Below are 22848 nucleotides of genomic sequence, written 5' to 3'. Positions count from 1 at the left end.
TCAAAAAACATAGTAATTCTCAGATCCTCAATCGAGAGACTAAAAGTTATAGACACAATCAATACTAAATTACACAAAGAAATACACAATCCACATTGTATTCATATTGATAAATATTTACAGACGAAACAATCACACTCGACTGTTTTAGTTCTTCCCTTGCTCATCCATCCTATCTTTCCATCCGAATCTAACCCCTTCACTCATTCCAAAAGATTACAATTTATACAAAATGCAGATTCATGAACCCATTTAGTTCAGATCCAGAAATCTCTCATTCTTCCCTAAAGAATCTCTTTACTCCACTCTTTTCTAAAACAAATGCTAATTTAAGCTTTCAAATCCCTCATATCCTATTCAAACCAGATAATCTAATTGCTTGGCCTGATCTCCACGCAGGGAGGATCAATCAACTACTTATACCCTTTTCTACTCAGATTTTGACAACAAATAAAACACTCTCATACATTTAAATTAATAAAATTAATTAATCTCTTGTCTTCCAACCCTTTGTTAGCCACAACATGTGATCATACCATCACATTGTTGACTAGGTCTAAATTCTCCTACATCAGACTCCCAAAGTTGAAAGTTTTCATGACCTCCTGGTCATGTGTTTCTTTTGCTCATCATCCAATATCCCAAACTTTACTTTCTAAATGGCCATCACTTTCATCATGCTGCTGATTCAATTCTTCTGCCACTTTCACTTCTATTCTTCCAGGATTCCAAATCTTATGTTGTTGTTGTCCACTTTCCTTGCTGATACAAATTTATTTTGTTAATTTCTCTTCCTTGTTGTCCCTCTTCTTAACTGACTTCATCTTCCACACTTTCTCAACTTCCTCTTTACAATTTGTTCTTAGCTGAACTCCACTGACATCTGTCTGCTGTACATTCTCCCTTACCATAGAAATTATGAAATTTCTATCCAATTCTTCTTCACCTCTGTCATTTACAAATTGTTTCTTGTACTCTACAACTTCCCTTTCATTATCATTAAAGATAATCTTTCCATTTATCTTATCAGGCTCATCTAATAACTTTTCTAGTAATTTGAATCTTCCCTCATCTCCAATAAGCATATTATTTGCATATGACTCCTCTTTCTTCTATAAAACTGAATTTCTACCACAATTATCAGATTTAAAGTTACTACAGATAACTCTGCCATCAAGTCCTTATATTGATCCTCTGCAAAATTTATAAAACCATAAATAATTTTCATTTGAGCACTTTATTGTTCATTACAGAATATTCCCTGTTTTGACACAAAAATGTCATTCAACAATTCAATATTTAAAACCTCCTGAAATATATCATTGTGAAGTATCCTTTCACCTTTTGTACAACTAATTAATGTTGTTTCACCATCACCTACAAAAAAAACAAAATTCTGGTTTTCTAAAGATTCTTCATGGTTTACAAATTCATAAAAATAATCCACTTTAAAATCACAGAATTCTTGAACTTCTGTATTTGTCAACATCATCATACATTCCTTCACATTTTCCACACTATTTGGATTTTCTACTGAAGATACTTCATTCTTGTTATCATCACAAATTTCCATTTGTTTGTCTTCAACTTCCTTAATCATGACAATTTCCCTGTCAATACCATCATTCTCAAAAGTATTAAATACATGCTCAAAATATCCTTCTATTTCAACTATTTCCTCAAACAATTTCACTTCTTCATCAACATGCATGAGCACATTGTCCAATTGTTGTTCATCACCTGCCAAACTTGAAAATAAACACATCATGTCAGTTTCAAAAATACAAGGCTCTTCATCTGAACTCTCATTGACTAGACCTTCATGCTCCTTTGAACTATTCGGATAGTTCACTAAGTTATTGAGAAATTCTTCCTCAACATCTTTGATTTCCTTTTCATCAAAGAAAACTTTTGGGACTGTAGCTTCTTGACTTTGCTTGACACTTTCATCATAAGTTTTCATAGCATCCCCATGTCCTTCACAATTTTCTCCAACACTCAGTTTATACAAATAAGACAACAATGTCTCCTTCTCTTCTATGATAAGACTTTAATATTTCAAATATTTCCTTGAATTAACTTCTTCAACTAAGTTCTCTATGTCAGCTTCGCTTCTCTTCTCTTCACAACCCTGAAATGCATTAGCTTCTCTCCCTCTGTCCATTTTCCATTGGTTTTCTATCCATGTTAATATTCCTTCTAACATGATCCAATAAGTTTACACTAAGAGAAGACACAACCATTTACTCATACCTTTTTTATTTTCTCCACCAATCAAAGTCTTGAAAGTCTTCCTGCAGCTCCTTTTCTGTTTTTCTTGTATCTGCCTCTTTCACAGAGTCAAATTCATTTGGCTGCATACCTACAACTTTACATTCACACAAATAATTAATCCCAAAATTATGAGATTCTCTTTCCTTTGAAGATGCTACCAGCACCTTTCTCTCATGCTGATCTGTATATATCATCTCTTCATCATTATCATCATTGTCATCACTGTCTCCTTCCCCAAGGAGAGATCCTTTCTTTGGTTCACAAATGTATTCTACTCCTTCATCCTCAACTTTTCGGAGCATTAATTTCTTAGCAAACAATTCTCTAACAGGCCACTTAACTCTTTTCCCCACATAAATTCCTTGTTCCAAATCTTCTCTGATTCCTTTTTGTACCAGCTTCTTCAAATGACTGAGTTCTGCCTTCATCTCAGCCAACTCTATGTCCATTTCTTCTTTACTCATTCTTTTGATTCCAACTGCTTTGGCACTCTTTTTCCTTTGTCTGTGACTTTCCTCTATAACCCTGTTATGACTATCAATAGTCAATTCTATTTCTTCCTCTGGTGAAATTTCCTTGTTCACTGGTGAGTTGCAACTAGCCCTTTCTTTCATCTGTAACAAGTCTCCTTCATGACTCACCAAACTTTTCTGAGTTTAGCCTTTTGGAATCTATTGGTTCTTTCCTCGAACCTTTCACTGACTAGAAATTCTACCCAGCACTCTGTTGTGGGGAAAAATGCCTATGCAGGACGATCCTATCCACCTAAGGTGTGACAGTGCCTTAGCAACAAACAGAGACAGCTATTCTGGTTTCTTCCTTTATGAAATGGAAAGAAGAGAGATCAATGGACTTACCGGTGTCTTCCGTTTGTCCCTCGATCTAGATCCTCTTCTCCTTCGGGTGTTCACAGCTACTTGCCTCCTCGCTCGTCCAAGAGAACAGCTACTTGATTCCTGCGAGATCACAAGAGAACAGCTACTTGCGACAAGAGAACAACTACTTGAGACAAGAGAAGAACACAACGCAAAGGCAGATATTCGTATTCATAAAAGATTCAGGATTAGAAGTAAATCAAATACACTAATGCAATCATACATCAAAAATACATTAGTATATAGGAGAAAACCAAGATGGCTTTATTGATAAATAACAAGGTTCAGGAAGAGATACAACCCAGAGGGCTCCAATCCAGCATCTCCTTCCCAGCAGAATGGAATTCCTATCTTCACCTCCCTTCAAAGCATTAAGCACCCAATGATTCCAGTCTCAAACCAACAGCAATTCTTTGCAATAACAAAATTCCAGCCTCTGGATCTCATGGAGGAGAGATCCATATATAGATGTTTGGAGAGAGGATGAGTCAGCTTGAGATCTGACTAGTGTCCTCTCCCTCTGTCAGTTCTTGAGTCCACTTGGAGGTTCTTGCTTCCACTTGGAGATTTGGAACCTCTTACTCATCACCAGTCGAATTCCCTGAGGCATGTGTCATTTTGGAAGCTTCCTGGGTTTTGACACCTTGAGGAATGAGCCTGCCACATGTCCAATCTCGCTCAGCATAGGTAGCCAGTGTAGCCATTGACATTCAGCGCAGATGGTCAGTGGAGCAGTTGACATGATCCTAAATTGACTTGTTTTTGAGCAGTTTCAGGTGGAGAACTTCTGTGAATTGCTGTGGTTTGTTAGCCTTGTTCCTCTAGGGGTAGGAACAACATGTTTAGGGACTTAGGATCCCTTAGATTATGGACATTTCATGCTCAATGCTGTAAGGCACAAAAATGTCTATAACAGTTGCCCCCTAAAGTATGAGGCCGTTTATCGGGTGAAATTCTTTATCCAGGAGGGTCCGAAGTTCATCCATTTGTTGGGAGGAGACCTGTAATAAGATACAATACAATACATTATTTTTCATACTGCTTTCATGATCTAGCTGAGGCAGGCATTCCCATGCTCAGCTTTATAAATTCATTTCTATACATAGAACAGACAATCGTATGATGGTAGACTGATAATTTTGGTGAAATTATCATCCTTTGAGTAGGATGATCATCTGCTGCAATGATGTACATGTCAAATGTCTTTATATTTCCTGAATATATATCGCAGCCCGGATGGATGAAACTAGATCCGGGGTCTTCAAACTCGTTCGATCTTCACTCTAGGTACAAGTCGATCCATGTGAGAATTGTTCTGAAGTCGAACATGGAAAGACATCGCTTGATTACCGGTCAATGATGTAAACCGTTAACAAGCGCGAGAGGAATCACCGATAATGATAATGACCCTCAAGGTATTGCAGTACAATTCACGTGGTGTGAATAAGGGACTTGGCATCGAACACCACGCAAAATCTTCTGGTCGAAGGTCATTGATGTATACCTGTCGCCGGAAGTGAGAAACTTGCCATTGAGGCATGCAAGCTTCAAAGTACTGAAGGGGTTGTTCCTAGATCAACTTCTTGGATAATGAGCTGATGTCAACAAGAAGCGATCCGTCAAAGGAGGGCCTTAATGAATCCCACATCAGTGACACGGAACGGAGCTAATGATTTTAATGGAGGTGAAAACGATCTGTGACATATGATTCAGGGTAGCGGTCATGAATGGATGAAGGATAATGTATGGCAGTGGATGGGACCCGGTTGACTCTTTTCTGAACGACTTCTCTTGAACATATGGCGACACTGATGCGATGGATTGGTAGCATTACCCCAAATATGGATGGTATGGCGAGACCATGGTGATGTGATCGGTGAATGAAACAACCCAACCCGATTGTGGTACGGAGGAAAAGTGTCATGTTCAAGAGCGGCTTGCTACCATCAAAGTTTTCTTTAGTTTCTCCCAATTTTTTCCCAGTCATTGCTGACCAGTACCTCTTTATTTTTGTCAAGCTTGAGGAGGATAACATATGCTTGTTCTATAACCTGCCCTTCGGGCAAGCCCATCGCTATGTTTTAACGAGCCTAGCGATAGTGAAACTCGTTCTCGTCTAAAGACAAGTTTGTCACTATTTAATGATTTTAACGAGTCTAACGACAAAGATAACTCGGTCCTTTTCATTTTTAGAGAGTCTGAAAAGGTACATAAAGTTAACTCCAAAATTCCTTTTTCGTCATCTAATCCCTTAAGTCCGAAAAAGTATAAAACAATACAGAAGGGATGAGTTTTCGATCGTTTTAACGAGCCGAACAAAACAAGCGCTCGATCTTTTTGTGCAATAATCCCTCAGGTCCAAAAAGATTAAAATCTAGAGGAGGGATAGCAGTTCCGGTCGCTTTAACGAGCTGGAAGGCCAAAACTCGGCAATCTTTTCATATTTTACGAGTCAGTTGAAAAGAGCTTAAAGAAGACTAGTCTTTTGAGGAACGAGTGATAAACAGGGTTAGCAGCTGATTCCAGGTACAGGTTGGAATTTTCCAATCACGGCAGTGTCACAAGGATGGCCAGGTGAAATCACTCTTCGCAGCTGTTCCTCAAAATGGGTAAACAATCATATGGAGGTTAACGATCGGCCAAATGAAAAGTGGAGGTGACGGTGCAAACACGACCAAGGCTTTAATGGCTGATAGAGTTACATTCACAATGGTTATTTACCGGGATAGGTTCATTTTTTAACGAGCTTGAACGCGGAAAAACACTGCTCAAACTTATGTTTATTTTTTAACGAGCATGAACTATGCGCTAAAACTGCTCGGATCTTGCGTTTATTTTTTAACGAGCATGAACTTTGTGCTAAAACTGCTCGATAAGTTTGCATGCCCCCAGCATAATAACGCAAATCGAGGTGCATGCCCCCCAAGCTTCATTGCATTCAACTCGGTGGTTGGAATGAAGGTTTACCTTTGAGACTCGGAAAGGGGATTTGTTTCATTTTTTAATGAGGTTGACACAGTAAAAGAACTATCCTCATGACTCCTTGTTTCATTTTTTAACGAGGTTGACACGAGATAAGAACCATCCTCGGTGCCCACTGTATTTACAGTATTTCTATTAGGGCGATGATCCATGCTGACAAAACGTTTAGGAATCTTCCGAATCCATTAGATATAGAAGATTTCATATTGTAGGTTTCCACTGTGGCTACTTCCGCTAGATTACTCGCAGGCGGTAGGACAAAAGTACCCATTAAGGGAGGGTCTTTTAGGAGACCTACTCCAATATTTTGAAGCGAATGATTGCTTCCATGGATCATTGGAATGCTTCCCGTAACTTGTGAACTGTCAGGGAGGAAAGTTTGTTGGTTGACAACTGTAATTCCTCCTTGAAAGGGAAATGCAATCTTCCTGAAGTAGGTCGACACAACTGCGGCCATGGCATATATCCAGGGCCTTCCCAGTAGGATGTTGTAATCGAGTTTTCCATCAATTACTTCAACATCAATTTCTACTGTTTTGCCCCCTAGTTCAACTTGCAAGTTACTTAAAATCCCATATGGAGTGTATGATCGTCCATCAAATGCTTTTAACGTCGTTGACGATCTCGACAAGGGTGGTGAGCCTAAATTTTTCCAGCAACTCATCGACATAATACATGTAGATGCCCCCTCATCAATAATTGTTCGATGAACAGTTTTGTTGAGGGCTTTCACTTGAATAAGGAAAGCTAGTTGAGTTGGTAACTGAGGGTCATATCCTTTATGATCAAAGGCCACAAGGTTGGAATCCATTGGGTCAATCCCACCTATTGTTGATAATAAAGCTTGCTCTTGGGAGGGGCAATTTTGCGGTACCTCAAGTGTCGACATAGCGGACGGCGATTGGGCCAGGTCCTCTACTATATTATAATTCTGTACTACTTTGGCACGAGGATTAAATGTTGATTTGTGTACTACTCCCTTTGGCGACTTTATCATTGGTTCAGGAATGATGGGTGGCACAACTTCGGTCAAAGTTGTCGCCGAACTACCAGGTTGTTTATTAGCCTTGTTATTCGACAGCTGTGGATTCCCGTAATCTTTATTCCTTGTCAAAGCATCATTCTGCTGCTTTGAGGTAGACAACATAAGCACTTGGGATCGGGAAGCATTTTGATTAGCAACCAGTTTGGTTCCCGGGCTTGGAAACGGATCAGTCAATACTGCTGGGGTTTTTGAACTCTTAAAGAGTTTCTTAACTTCAGCTATATGTGGACAATCTCTCGTCCAATGATCCTCATCGCATATATGACACCCCGCAGGGGGTTTCCTTTTTCTCTCTTTCTTTTTCTTCTTGCCCCCTGGTTGCTTCAGTTGTTTGCCCTTGTCGGTCGACATGGAATTTACTTCCGAGGCAAGAAGTTCCTCATTTGCATTTTGACTAGAAATCTTACAGGCCTTTTTAGATGTAGCCTTTGTCGATTTCGTATCTGTTTTGCCAATCACGCCATCACCGGCATGAGAGTCATTGTTTGATTTAGGAGGAGGAGGAATTGAGAATTCAGGTCTAGGGGCATCAGGTATTTTGTCGTAGAGCGTGCCAGACTGAGTATAGACCAAGTCTAGATATTGTGCACGAGCAATAACTTGCTCTTCCGTTACGACTCCTCCCTTTGCCACATCTTCCGTTATAGCGGGAAGTAACGACTTGATAAACCATTCAGCTAATAGCTGATCGGGAACGTACGTTTTCACCATCCTACGACGATGACGCCACTCATGTATATGATCAGATATGTGAGTGGCCGTTGTCTGTTTGAAGTTGGTTAGGAGTTCTGTTCCCGTTTCATACCTTATCGGTAATTGAAAATGGGTTAAGAAAGTCATGGCTAAGGTACTGAAGTTGTTGAACAAAGCTCTAGACAATTCAATATACCATTTTGCCGCTGGACCTGTTAACGTCCTCTGAAAAAGGCGAAGCCTTATCGAATCATCGTTTAGGGTGTTTGATGAACACCATAGATGAAATGTCATCACGTGATTCGATGGATCTTCACCTGGATTTCCGTTAAATTTAGGAATATCTGACAGAATTTTATGCGGAATCGCTGGCCACCAAGGGGCATAAGCAATTGGATCATTCGTCAGCCGGTTTAGATCTGGTAATTCTAGAGTTGCTACAAAGGGCAACTGTTGATTCAGGTTAGGCGAAGCATACCCAGGATAAGATGGAATCGCCTGAGCAGTGGGTCTTTGCATACCAGCATAATGCTGGCAACTTTGACAAGGTTGATGGGCATAACCACTATAATATGGTTGCCCATTACTTACAAAGACTTGTTGCTCAGGTCCTTGATATGATTGCTGGAATGGCGGTTGTTGATGTTGAACCAGCCCTGGTTGTTGGACCATTTGCTGTTGTCCAATACTGGATGATTGACCAAGATGAGGAGTCATAGTACTTGTTTGAGCCTGAGTCGCTCCAGATAAGGAGTCACTAACCTGAGGTTGTGATTGAGTCGTTGAGACAAGAGGCTGTTGTATTGCAACCTGAGAAACTTGGGGTTGACATACAACAGGTAGCGCTTGTACTTGCGACGCAGTCACCATAGCAGGTATAGCGGGAATATTCGACACAGGGTGGACTGGTTGCGTTGAATATACAACCCTTGGTTGCTGAGGTAGTATTGGTACCCAACCGCTGGATGTAATTCTAGTTTGACCTGAACTTTGTTGTAAACTCCCATATGTTTGTTCTCCGGGGGGGAACAATGAAAAGGCATACTGCCCTCCATATGGTGGCAATCCAGTACTTAAAGGGTAGATTGGCCTTTGAAGACACATTGGATCAATTTGTTGAGTTTCAACATAAGAAATACTAGATGATAATCCGGATGAAGAAATAGGAACTAACCATGTCGTCGAAGCAGTCCCTGATGGGACTCCGGCTTGTTGTTGATAACTTGCCGGGACAGATGGTATACAAACGAACATCGTTGGGGTAGCAGCAGGAGGCTCTGCCGCTGCTGTGTCGGATGACACAGTCCTGGATGTCGACGGTTGTTCAGACATATCTAGTCTATCCAAAAGATTTTCTAGCGATTCTACAAGAACTTACGATGAAAAGAGACTAACTTCGAAGATCAACGAGGGAATGGTGATGATTATTCCGTTTAAAATAAATTTTAACGACGCTTAGACACAACCTGCTTTTTCAATTTTAAAGAGTCGAGAAAAAGCAAAAGATGACTCTAGTCTCCTTCGATGTTTTAACGAGCCCGAAGTGACAAATGCTCGGATGGACTTTTTCCGTTATAGAGTCTGAAAAAGGCCAAAAGGAACTGCTCTGGAGTTCTAGGCAGAGGGTGTGCCAAACTTTTCGCAAAACCGCAGAATACTTTTTAGGGTACGGGCGGTCGATCTTCCTGAATGTTGTGTTCAGTGCATTGCGATCAGTAGGGCGGCCGACATGGCTTCCTATGGATAAAGGTTTTATGCCTATCGGGGTCTCCCAATATATACGCGACGGTACGTGGGAGCACAATCCGTACTGGCGCTATCGTCCCTCAGGAGGAATCACCCACCTTCCACGAGATCGACAGTCACCAGGCTTAACGACGCCGGAACACGTCTCTAGCCTAGACCTCTATGTTGTGCGTTATGTTGCAAAGCGTTGTTAAGTTCATTCAGTTTATTTTAAGTTGATCTTTTTAGAAGTTTGCCTTTCTGGATCACCACGAGATGTATGGTACAATTCCTAAATGCAGTCTAAGATGATAAGCAAGCTTTATATCTTTTCAACTTTGAAAATCCTAGCTACTAAGGGAAAAGAAAGACACCATCTTTTCTCAAAGAGCAATCAGCACACTCTAATGCACTTTTCCTAAATCAAGCATGCAAACTATCAAAATGCAAATGCACAATGCAGGTGTTTGTTTTCCGCTTTCTTAGTATTGATGCCTACAAAGAAAGCTTTTTGTACAACTTTGAATTTGCTTTTAAATGACAGATACAAACAAGTTTACTTTTTTCGAAATCAACAAGGGTAGAAGAGATTACAACACTTTGCGACTTTCGAAATGAACAGCTTGTTTCGACACTTAAAAGAGACAAACTCAAACCAATAAGCAAAAGTAAATGTATAATCAACTGTAAACAACCAATGAACTCTCTCCTAAGATCATAATCAGCAGATCTGAATCAAGGGCTACAGGATGATTATTTCACTCATGCAAAGGAAAACTGTAAATGATGCCACAAACACATAAAAACACTCACAGTATTTTTGTACAAAAGGAGGCGGAATTTAAGCAGAGAAAAGGGGTTATCAGACTGGTACCTATGCTGGTTACAGGCTGCAAAAAACAGAGATCAAAACAGGGCAACAGAGAGCAGAGAACCCCAGCGACACAAGGCAAGACTGGTTTAGCGCAACCTCAACACTGTGGTTTTGACATTCAACGCAGGTAGCCTTCACAAGAACTGCGTTGAAATGCAGAATGCCTTCACAGCAGTTGCGCTGAAGGAGAAACTCTCGTTTCTCACTGGGTTCTGGGTCACAGATTGCTCAATAATCAACGGTTTCAGGCCAAATCAGAAACACAAGCAAGGTATAATCAAAGGGATGCTTTGAGAGGGTACTAAGATCTATCAAAAAGGATCATCAAATCATTTGTGAGTCCATTGTTCAAATCATAGACAAAATCCAGTGAAGGATCAAGGCAGCAACTGTCTACTTTGCAACTGAGAATAGCAGAAGCAGTTCGATTGTTGCTGTTGAGTCTATGAGGGAAAAAATGATAGAAACACAAATAAAATGACTAAAACAAATTTCCCCAGCGGAGTCGCCAATTTGTTGTGGGGAAAAATGCCTATGCAGGATGATCCTATCCACCTAAGGTGTGACAGTGCCTTAGCAACAAACAGAGACAGCTATTCTGGTTTCTTCCTTTATGAAATGGAAAGAAGAGAGATCAATGGACTTACCGGTGTCTTCCATTTGTCCCTCGATCTAGATCCTCTTCTCCTTCGGGTGTTCACAGCTACTTGCCTCCTCGCTCGTCCAAGAGAACAGCTACTTGATTCCTGCGAGATCACAAGAGAACAGCTACTTGCGACAAGAGAACAGCTACTTGAGACAAGAGAAGAACACAACGCAAAGGCAGATATTTGTATTCATAAAAGATTCAGGATTAGAAGTAAATCAAATACACTAATGCAATCATACATCAAAAATACATCAGTATATAGGAGAAAACCACGATAGCTTTATTGATAAATAACAAGGTTCAGGAAGAGATACAACCCAGAGGGCTCCAATCCAGCATCTCCTTCCTAGCAGAATGGAATTCCTATCTTCACCTCCCTTCAAAGCATTAAGCACCCAATGATTCCAGTCTCAAACCAACAACAATTCTTTGCAATAACAAAATTCCAGCCTCTGGATCTCATGGAGGAGAGATCCATATATAGATGTTTGGAGAGAGGATGAGTCAGCTTGAGATCTGACTAGTGTCCTCTCCCTCTGTCAGTTCTTGAGTCCACTTGGAGGTTCTTGCTTCCACTTGGAGATTTGGAATCTCTTACTCATCACCAGTCGAATTCCCTGAGGCATGTGTCATTTTGGAAGCTTCCTGGGTTTTGACACCTTGAGGAATGAGCCTGCCACATGTCCAATCTCGCTCAGTGCAGGTAGCCAGTATTGGAGTTGACATTCAGCGCAGGTAGCCAGTGTAGCCATTGAAATTCAGCGCAGATGGTCAGTGGAGCAATTGACATGATCCTAAATTGACTTGTTTTTGAGCAGTTTCAGGTGGAGAACTTCTGTGAATTGCTGTGGTTTGTTAGCCTTGTTCCTCTAGGGGTAGTAACAACATGTTTAGGGACTTTGGATCCCTTAGATTATGGACATTTCATGCTCAATGCTGTAAGGCACAAAAATGTCTATAACACACTCCTCTTGTTGGAATTGTTATCTTTAAGACAACTCTACCCACAAACACAATTGTGGAGTTGCCTCAACAACTTCTACCCAACCGCAATTGGAAGCTGTTCTTAGCTTCTCTTGAACACTCCTTGCTCTAGGCTACTGCATCTTCAATTGCTCACTTCCTTCTTTCATTCAGTAATTTCATTTACTATTGTGTACTGTCACCTTTACTCATCTATGAGTTCTTCTTGCTTCATCTTCTTTAACATAGCTCATGTGCTATGATGCTGATAGAATTCATTCTTCCTTCTAGCAATTTTGTTGCTTCCATTGACCTGTACAATCTTATCTCAAGATACATCAAACTACCTTTCAAACCTACCAATTTTCCTTCAAAGATGTATTAAAACTAATTCCCATTCCATCAGTTAAATCTTTGCCAAATGATTATTCTGTTCACTATTTCATTTAAACTTCTCCATTAAAAAGACTCCATACAGTCAGAAACTATTCTTCATATTACAATTAAGATTCAATTTGAAATTCACCTATATTTACAAATTCATGACACACTACAAATTCCTTCTGATAATATGTTGTAAGCAAATCCTGTCTTGCTTATACAAATTCCAAAATTCCTTCCTTGTAGTGGTTCTTCTTTCAGTCCTATTAAACCCAATATTTGTTCTTTCAACCATCAATATCATTGTCTTCAACAATACTTTAAGCAATCCTTAATCATTAAAATTCTTCAAATCATTTAAATGATTTCAGTCATAGCAATCCACTCTTCTATTTGACTTTAAATTCAAAACCTTCTACTTCAATTTTTCTTTCAAATCAAACCAATCATTCAATCAATTTACATGGAAATTTCATTTGTTTGAAAGGAAATTTTCACTCCCTTGTTGTTCTCCAAACATCCAAAAAAATCTCTCTACTGACAGAAGATTCACCTTTTCCCTATTCTAATATGAGTTTCCTTTGCATTAAATTCTTTTTAGCTCTGATTTTACTTTGATTGTTCTAACATGCAGATATCTCCAATATTTAACATTACTGTACTTCTATGCAGAATCCTTTTCTGCTCTGATACCAAAAATGATGCCACGTAACTGACATCCTTTAAAAATCCCATGTGGACCTATGAGTTATGCCCACATAACCTCCAAAGTGAAGCAAGGTTACACCCTTTCATAAATTTGTAATTACAACTAATTAAATCCCTGTTCACTTAACTTAACAAAACCCCATCAAATTATCGGAACCCAAAACAATAGAAAACCAGACTATACACCCGATCAATGAAAAACAAAGATATAACCTATCAATGAGCCCGGTCCCACTTCGACCGCATTCGACTAGATGTCAAATAGATTTAACCCACATTGATAACATATCGGGTTTGAATTTTCCACCGACTTTGACCACTCTTATGGAGCCGATAAGGAATATAAATCCTTGATGTATAGATTTTTGGGTTTGTTTTTGAAATTAAAGTTTGGTCACTTTATGACGTAATATCCGTTGGATATAATAGGCCATAAAATCTCCGATTTGCGGGACTTCAACTAGCACACGATTTAAAAATGGGCTTAACCCCCACAATCGACTGTGATATAAGAGTTTGAATATGAGATCGACGGTTAGAAGCAAGTGTGAGGCTTCAACCACGATCAATAAATCCGTACTCTCCTACCCCTGCAGTTGCTATTCACTGTCGTATCTGCGAGCCAACAGACGGTCCTGGCTTATTTTGGGGTTTCTTCAAAAATTATCAATCAACTCAATATTTTGATGTTTTGGGTCTGTTTCCTGTATTAAACCGCATGCACATTCATTATAGAAAACTTACAATCTTCTCACAAACAGATCATCATTGATCAAACCTATGATCAATGATTATTCATTCCTTCATTCAATCTTTTTTCTGCTAATATGGTAGGGATAATCCAGATCAACTAGTTTTCTACGTTAGATACAGAACACACACTCTTATCCTATATTCTAAGTATCAACAAACACAATAATTCTCAGATCCTTAATCGAGAGACTAAAAGTTATAAACACACTCAATACTAAATTACACAAAGAAATACACAATCCACACTATATTCATATTGATAAATGTTTATAGAAGAAACAGTCACACTCAACTCTTTCAGTTCTACCCTCACTCATCCATCCTATCTTTCCATCTGAATCTAACCCCTTTACTCATTCCAAAAGATTACAATTTATACAAAATGCGGATTCATGAACCCATTTAGTTCAGATCTAGGAATCTCTCATTCTTCCCTAAAGAATATCTTTACTCCAATCTTTTCTCAAACAAATGCTAATTTAAGCTTTCAAATCCCTCATATCCTATTCAAACCAGATAATCTAACTGCTTGGACTGATCTCCATGCATGGAGGATCAATCAACTACTTATACCATTTTCTGCTCAAATTTTGACAACAAATAAAACACTCTCATACATTTAAATTAATAAAATTAATTAATCTCTTGTCTTCCAACCCTTTGTTAGCCACAACATGTGATCATACCATCACATAGCTGACTAGGTCTAAATGCTCCTGCATCAGATGTTCTTGTGGGACCCCCAATCCCGATGCATATGCTCAGCTACTTTCAAGTTAACAAGGTTTCCAATGTTTGGGGTCTATCAATCTCTTGGGTGACGTGGGCCGACGTCATCCACCCCACATGTTGACCTGCAAGAGGTCCATGTGTCACCCGCACATGGCACCTTTGGGTACTCGAGAACTCCCAAACTACTTGCCACGTGTCCTTCGAGAAGCCATGCTGACATCATATCCACTTTGGTGATGAGTCACCATATGTTTGGTTTAAGGAGCAAGTGAAATCCCACAACGACTGGATTCACACTTGGTTTTTCTTTGTAAAATAGGAACCCTAGAATGCATAACCCTTTAAGAAACCATTCAAACAACACTTTGGGGTTTCAACCTTGGAGGATTCCGGGGTGGCCACATTTGGCAGCTTCCCTGTCTGATGGATTTGGGTGATAGAATAAGTCTCTGTTGTCTTCTCTTGACAGAACCCCAATGCACTTGTCGTTAAATCCCTAGTTCTAATTTAAATTATCTTCTAGGCTTTAGGCTCTACAACCTTTCTACTCCATCATTTTGACCAATCACGTGAGTGGAATGTAGTTCCACAAATCAGAAGCCTCCCTCGACTAGGGTTTTGAATGCCCAAAGGATAAGGTTAGCCCAAACATATCATATAAGTTCATGGCATCACCATGATCCTCTGCAACAAGGCCTTCAACCTTATTCTTACCATGACTCGGTCAAAGGATATCGACTTTACATTGTGTAGTGTCTTAGATGGAGAGATCTACAGTCTCCCTAGCTATAATCTCTTCAGTGGAACAGGCTTCTTCGAGCTAGTATTTCTAACTATGGCTCTTTTTGAGGAATCTGGTAGACTCCTAGACATGCTCCACAGTTTCATGATGATGCCCTTGGCTGCTTAGGGTGACCTGTGACATTATCCCTCCTAAGCTTGAGTGTTAGTTTCTCGAATGATTTCTTGGCCATGAGTCTTCCCTTCACACAGGGATGGAATGCCACCCAGGGAGGCATAGATGCTCCTACATGGATTTCCTACCACAGGCTTGGCACAACCTCCTGAGAGGTCCCTACCTCTCCTACCACAAGCCAATGGTACTGGACCCTACGTTGGGCCTGCAAGAAGCTACATGATGGTAAGAAGAGCCTTCGAATGCCTTGAAAACCACCCCAAGATGCCAACAACATTTATCCATCCTGCTAAAAATGTAAAGCTAAAGGACATTCAGGTAAAGTTGGTGACTCAAATTTTTGTAGGGAAAAAATCCCTTGACGTTAATGCATTGCTTTCCATGCAACATCACAACTTGTAACTTGGTTAACAAATGACATACAAGCGAACACATACCATACTATGTTTTAGTGTCCTATGTTATAATAATCAAAGTCAAGCTTATTGTTTTATAATATTTTGGTCAATTTTTAAACTATTGTTGTGATCTCATAGAGATCAAGACTTAGTGTCAATAGGATATACTGAATTTTGATTGGTAAATAAAGTCAAGTTGTCAAAGTTTTAAAAGGGTTTAAGTTTAATAAGTCTAGGGTAATATATAATCCATGTCATGAGTGAAAGTGAGTAGTGGGTCATTATTCTCTCATCATTCAAACAAATCACTGGTTTCTTTTCGAGTAAGTTTCCAGGTCAAATCAAATATTTCAATCATAATATTACAACTGTAAGTTGATGCTATGCTTTCCTTTTTTGTTGCGCATCTCTTTTTTGCTACGCTTCAACATTCCAAGTTTGAAAAAGAAATCATTGCAATTAAAGGACAACTTGGATCACGTGGAGGGTGACAAATACATACATTGGCCCAAAAAATCATTGAAAAGTCTTCTCGTCCTCCTCATAAGCTCAAAATAGAAAAGGAGATTTGACGTACTTTGGATGTAGGGGATTCGCTATGCTTCTACAAATTGGAGGTTTTCTTGTACCACGATCACTCTCAGGTTACAAATTTTTCTTCTCTAACATAATTCACATTGTGTGTTATTTATTTCATCTTTAGCAATTGAGAAGAGAACCCATAAAATCTTTCAAACCTCATAAACTTGAATTCGTTGCGCTTTCTTGCTATGCCTGCGTATTAGAAAGTCTATTGTATTTAAAGACAACAAATTGTTGCATTTTTGTCTATGGTTTGGGTTCTTGTCATTCGAACTTGTTAATATAAGAGTTTTCCATCTAAACTTTTCTATAAGTCCTCATATAAACCCTAAATCCATAACTATTGCACCCTTGTTGCGCTAAGTTTTTGAGTACTGTAACTCCATTTCGAAACCCTAGAATTTCCTTTTCATTGCGAGCCTTGAAAACACCACACATGTAGAAGCACAAAGGGGAAGACATAGTTAGGTTTGAGCCTCAAGAACGTGCCTTGATAAATTCAGATCCAACTATTAGGATTTCATTTAAGCAGAATAGTTGCATCATATTTTGTGAAATGATACAAGGTTACAATGTTCAACTAACCAAAGAATTTTCTTTGAGCTTCATTGGGTTAGAAGCCAAGATTGGATATTTGAGTTTCCTAGTGTAATAGGTTACCATTTCAATTGCTACAAAGATCCCTTTGCATCGAGAACAATGGTTCAAGGGCATGCCTTTAGATGTAGCCAACTACAAATATTTCCTAAAGCCAAAGTATAAAAACAAATAATATGGATCTATTTTTCCAAGAGAATATCTTCTTGAACCCTACAACAAATTACTCAAGGTAATCCAAAGATATTTTACTTGTGAAGGAATATTTGGGAGGGCTTATCAGTATCACTTCAAGGTGTTGATGCATTTTACAAGTAAAATCCCATTAAGTCCACCTTTTTACTTATTTAGCAGCATTGGTAAGATGCCAGATAAAGTTCAGGGTAAGAAAAATCAAGTGGAGCCAAATCTGTTTCATTTCTCATTGATCAAAATGTTAGTGGTGGAAGCGTTGAGGAAGAAGAATAATTCATGACAAACATTTTTAGATTCATCCAAGATGATAGCTGAAATTTTAGATAGCCCTTGGAGCAAGAAGGATACACCTTCATTAATGGAAAAGGATGTTCAACCAATAGTAGAGAGTTTAGTCAAAAGTCCACACACTTAAATTGATCTGTCTGACATGAAAAAGGGGAAAAAATTCATTTCTCTCCTGAGGTGGTGGAGGTTTCCAAGAAACCTTTCACAAGAGCTGTTGCAAATAGGTTACCCAATAAGAAAACACCTAAAAATAATACTGAAGCTAAAGGAACCATATCAAAGAATTTTGATTTATGTGATAGGGATAAGGAGATCATGGAACTGCAAGAATAATTGAAAATGGATCATTTGGTCATTGCTCAGCTTCAACATGATAATTGGGAGTTGAAGAAGAAAATTTTGGAGAAAGAAGTTGAAGTTGATGAAGAAAAACACGTGATGAGAACAACTCCACTTGTCACCAGGTGTAAAGGTAAAGGAAAGGAAAAAACATAGAACATTCAAGAGCTAGAGACTTCACAATAAAGGGTCCCTATGAGCAGATCTTCAACTAAGAAATTGGAGCCAGAGAAGGAAAGTTTGATCAAAGGAGAGTCAATCAAAGAAAATAAGAAGGCTGAGTTGGATGAAGGGAAACACACTTTCCATAGGTTGAGGAAACAATTGAAGAAAGATCAAGATGAAATTATCAGGCTTAGAGAACAAGATGAAAGTGCCAAAAAAAATATACATGACCACTTGTGATCTGAAATGGGGCACTAAAGGCTTCTTGTCAGCTTACAGGAACCTCTCCCATCCAAAGCTTATATATTCGCAAGATCTAGCTTATGCTTGACAATTTCCAGAATCAAAATAACTTGAAAGAGGTGTACATTTGTGTTTGTATTTAATAGTTTATTTGCTTTAAGTTTATTTTCTTAAAACTGATATGTAGCATATAATAGTGAAATAGTGTAGAAAATAAACATCATACACCTAGCAACAAGATGTAGCAAGTAAACAAACCATAAGACAACAAGATTAATATGGAGTTCACCCAAACCTCTTGGGCTATGTCTCCTTGAGCTCTAATCAACTCGATTAGGCTCTTTGGGATTATGGCTTAACTTCTTTTACAAGCTCCACACTCAAATCCATTGGTTTACAACTGAACCTATGGGTTTAGAATACCATCTTATCCCGCTGGCTGTCCCTACTCTGCAGACAGATCTAGGCTTCTCTAGACTATATTCCTTCAATCAACACTCTGGGCTATCTTGAGCTGTTGGCTTGCACCAACTCCCTCAGAATTATTTTAACTGTCTCTAAAATTCTTTCTTCTATCTTCAACACACATCAGACACCAGCAATAGCTTGATAATTTCGACCTCTTTTCTATTCTGACTTCATTACGACATCATGGCTCTTAGAAGTCTGCCTTGAGCTCTCTGGCTTTATGGCTCTTTGGCTTTGCAACTATGCTATGCTCAAGCTCTCCAGCTCTGCAACTCTGTCACGCTCATCTCTTGAGGAATCACCCCTTTGCCATCGCCCCAACCTCTGGTGGCTTCTCTGGCTTTCTCAAGCTCTCTGGCTCTACGGCTTTGTGGCTCTCGGCTCTGTTAGCTCTACGAATGGGGAGAGAGTACTATGTGATTCTGTCTCTACTCCCAACTGTGAGCTCCCTCGAGAGAGAACTCACTTCTCTACTGCTACATTTTTGTGAGCCTCTGCGCGAATCCCTTGTCAATCATGCTCTCTGGATTTTGTGAGGAATCCTTCGACTCTACGGCTTCCATCCATTCCTCTCTATGAAATCATTCCTCTGCTCCTTGTTGCTCTGCATCTAGCCCTCTGGCTCTCTGGCTCTGTGGCTCTACGCTTGGCCATCTCACTCTATGGCTCTGTGGCTCTCTGCATATAACGCATTCCTGTGTCATTGTTAAAAAATGCCCGCTCATAGCGTGGCATAGGTGTGATGGCTATTTCCAAATGGAAATGAACCGGCAGCCTCTTTCCAGAACGAAATCCACGAAATAACGCATTCTGGTTCGTAACGGAAATACACTAGAAAGCGCACACAAAACACATCATTTGCCTTTTAGCCGGACCTAAAGATGCATTCAATCACATTGATAAACCCATTGGGTCTGTCCTATGATCGCAAATCACAATCGCACAGGTGGAAGGCCAAGAAACCCAAATAAACAGAAATACAAAGAAAATCTGCATAACCCGGATTTCAAATATTATGAAATCGCGTCTATAATCCTTATCAGGTCCAGGTCTGATCACATATCGTAATCACTCAGTGCATGGCTCCTTTATGTTGTGATTTGATCGTCGATCACATATTGCAATCACATGTCACAAGTCGCAACGGTCCTTTGTATCGGGGATTCACCGATCGCCGATCGTCGATCACATATCGCAATTGCATGTCGCAAGTCGCAACGACCCTTTGTATTAGGGATTCGTCGATCGTCGATCTCCGATCGCTCTATCAGTGCTATCACTATCATCCCATCGCATCAGCGTACTGCGTTTGTAACGGCCCCCCCTTCGTATTTGCCGACCCAATTGCCAATTTCCGATCGCATCGGCGTATTGCTATCGGCCCTTCGCAATGCCACGGGTCCTTCCCATTGGGTTATGTACGATGCGATAATCGTAATCACATATCACTGCATCCTTTGGCCTACTTTCCACTCCTTTGCTTTTCTCCGATACGATTTCCTTAAGGAGCGCATATAAAGCCTTAAGCCCATTTTCATAAGGATTTGCCTCCTTTTCTAAGGATAATGGGAAATCTTCTTTTTGCGATATCTCCTTCATCCGGAGTCCATTTTCACCCATTTGAATTGCAGTAGATTCAGATTGAAAAGATCTACGTAATGAGATGATTCCCAAGAGAATCCTTTGACTTTCATTTTTTCCTCTGTGAGGAAAATTCATAGACTTAGAAGTCTATGTTAGATCCATTTTGGATCACACCTTCCCACTAAAAATATTTTGGACTCCAAATGATTGATATACTGATTTGAGCAGTAAATGAGAGTACCTCACCCTGTTCTTTCAGCCTCCATACACTTGCCTTGCATAGTGCCTCTGAACCAAAGCCTTTGAACATTCCCTTCCTGGATGTGCTTGTCCTCTTGGGAAGAACTGTCTTCCTTCTTGACTTCCTGTAGAATTCCTGCTGAGAAGGTCACAGAAGGTAGTTTGAACTTCTCTGCCTTGATCATTGATCCAAGGTGGCTCAAACCAATGTGAAGTTATATCTGCTTCACAAAATTTTCATTTGTACCTGTTTGACACATTGTCAACAATATTTGTTAACAACAACAGGATTACAGACAACAACTGGATGGCCTAAAATCCTGCTTCAACAGGAGAAACAGATTTCACATCTTGTGAACACCTCCATGTCTTTACATCTGCATACAAATGATTGACTAGATAACAAGCCAACAAAACATGCCTTTAAAACAATTGACCCTTCAAGTCAAGCATGTAGAAAAATAACAATTGATCCTAAAGTTATTTTTCAAAGATGAAACACTTCATCATTATCTCCATCTTGGAGACCAGATCAACTTTTTCCAAGTCAACATTAACATTACATGCATGCTTACAAGAAAGTAATCAACCCTTCAAGTTAATCACACATACATCTTCAAATACAACTAAATCATCAACATCCCTGTGTTCATGCACATCATTTTCATGCATGCATTTCATCCTTCAACTTTTGCTTAAGTACATTGTACTTTCGAAGCTGAAATGAACATAATGTTGCAGCAATAAAGTGAGTCTGCATACTCAACTTTTCCATTCACCTTCTTGGTAGAATCCTGCAACTTGCATCTCATTAACAAATAAATGCAGATAGATGCATTATATCAATAGACATGCAATCTTAATTGGATAAGAACTCTAACAATTTCTTACCAATCCATTTGAAAGGTCCTTCCTTTGTCTTTACATCAGCATCAACATGTGAATCATCCCGAAACACATCAATCATGGAAACTTCCTTTCCATTCCTGCCATTATTTATTTCCACCTTCTTCAATTTTTGTGGAAGAATTGTTGGATTCAGAGTCCAACATTTTTTAGCAATATGTCCTTGCTTATGGCAATAAGCGCAACACATGTGCATCCTATTGACAGCATGATTTTCCTTGTCCAATGGACCTTTGGCTTCTTGGTTCTTTTCCTTCAAACGTTTCCTGTATGTGGCCATTCTCTTCCAACATCTAGAAACATTATGGATAACCAAACCATAAAAGGAACATTCAATTCTATTCCCATGCTTATATGGAAATTTACCATGCTTTACATAATCAAAAGGAATATGGTTAGAACCAGATTTATACCTTTCTCTTTCACCTTTGTTACCTTCATGAGGAGGTGAATTGAATGAAGAAGTAGCTCCCTTTGGAACACCATCAATCTCTTCTAGGCTATCAGAGTTTCCACAACTCTCTGGTTCAAATGTATGTTGATATACACCTTCTTTCTGCAAAGTATGCTTCACATTATTGCATTCCCCAAGAATACAATCTTTACCCTCTTGAGGTAGAAGACCTGAAATGAAACTCCTTCTTGGAACTGTTTCAATTGTCTTCATGGCAGCTTTGGAACTTTCTCCATAAGCTTGTCCATAGCCAAGACCCAAAGCATTTTTGCCCAAGCCTTTAGCCCATTTTGGACATTAACTTGGAACCTATGCCTCTGGTATGTTTTTCAAAAGAACGAATATAAACATTCTTAGAATAATTTGAAGACAAACAAGAATTATTTACCTATTCTTCAAGCTGATACTTGACTAAGGCTTCTTTTGCAACAAAGAGTTGTGTCTCCAACTCATGCATCCTTTTCAGGTTCATATTTACAGTACAAAGTTGTCTCTCCATTTCCTGCAATTTGTCAGAAAGCAACTGCTACTTTTCCTTCATGGAGTTCAACTGCTCTCTAAGTCTGGTGCTCTTCCTTTCATCCTCATACATTTCTCTCACCATATCCATAATGGTGAACAAGTATTGCTTCATGTCTTCATCAAATAATCTTGTGAAGAAAGTAGAATTTGAGGACTCATTTGTAGAAGTTTTCATTATCAAAATGAACAAAAGAACTTCAAACAAGATTAACAAAGAGCTTATTCGAGCAACCTTTTGCAACAAACCTCTTGTGCTTCAAGGATTGCTTTGAGGTCCTTTGCGATAAGAAGAATGCC

Source organism: Pinus tabuliformis, chromosome 1_2, assembly GCF_031772625.1.
Source record: "Pinus tabuliformis cultivar Carrire ecotype Pingquan chromosome 1_2, CPIR1, whole genome shotgun sequence".
Lineage (NCBI taxonomy): Eukaryota > Viridiplantae > Streptophyta > Pinopsida > Pinales > Pinaceae > Pinus > Pinus tabuliformis.
The sequence above is the reverse complement of the archived record's forward strand: the minus strand, read 5'-3'. Positions refer to the sequence as shown.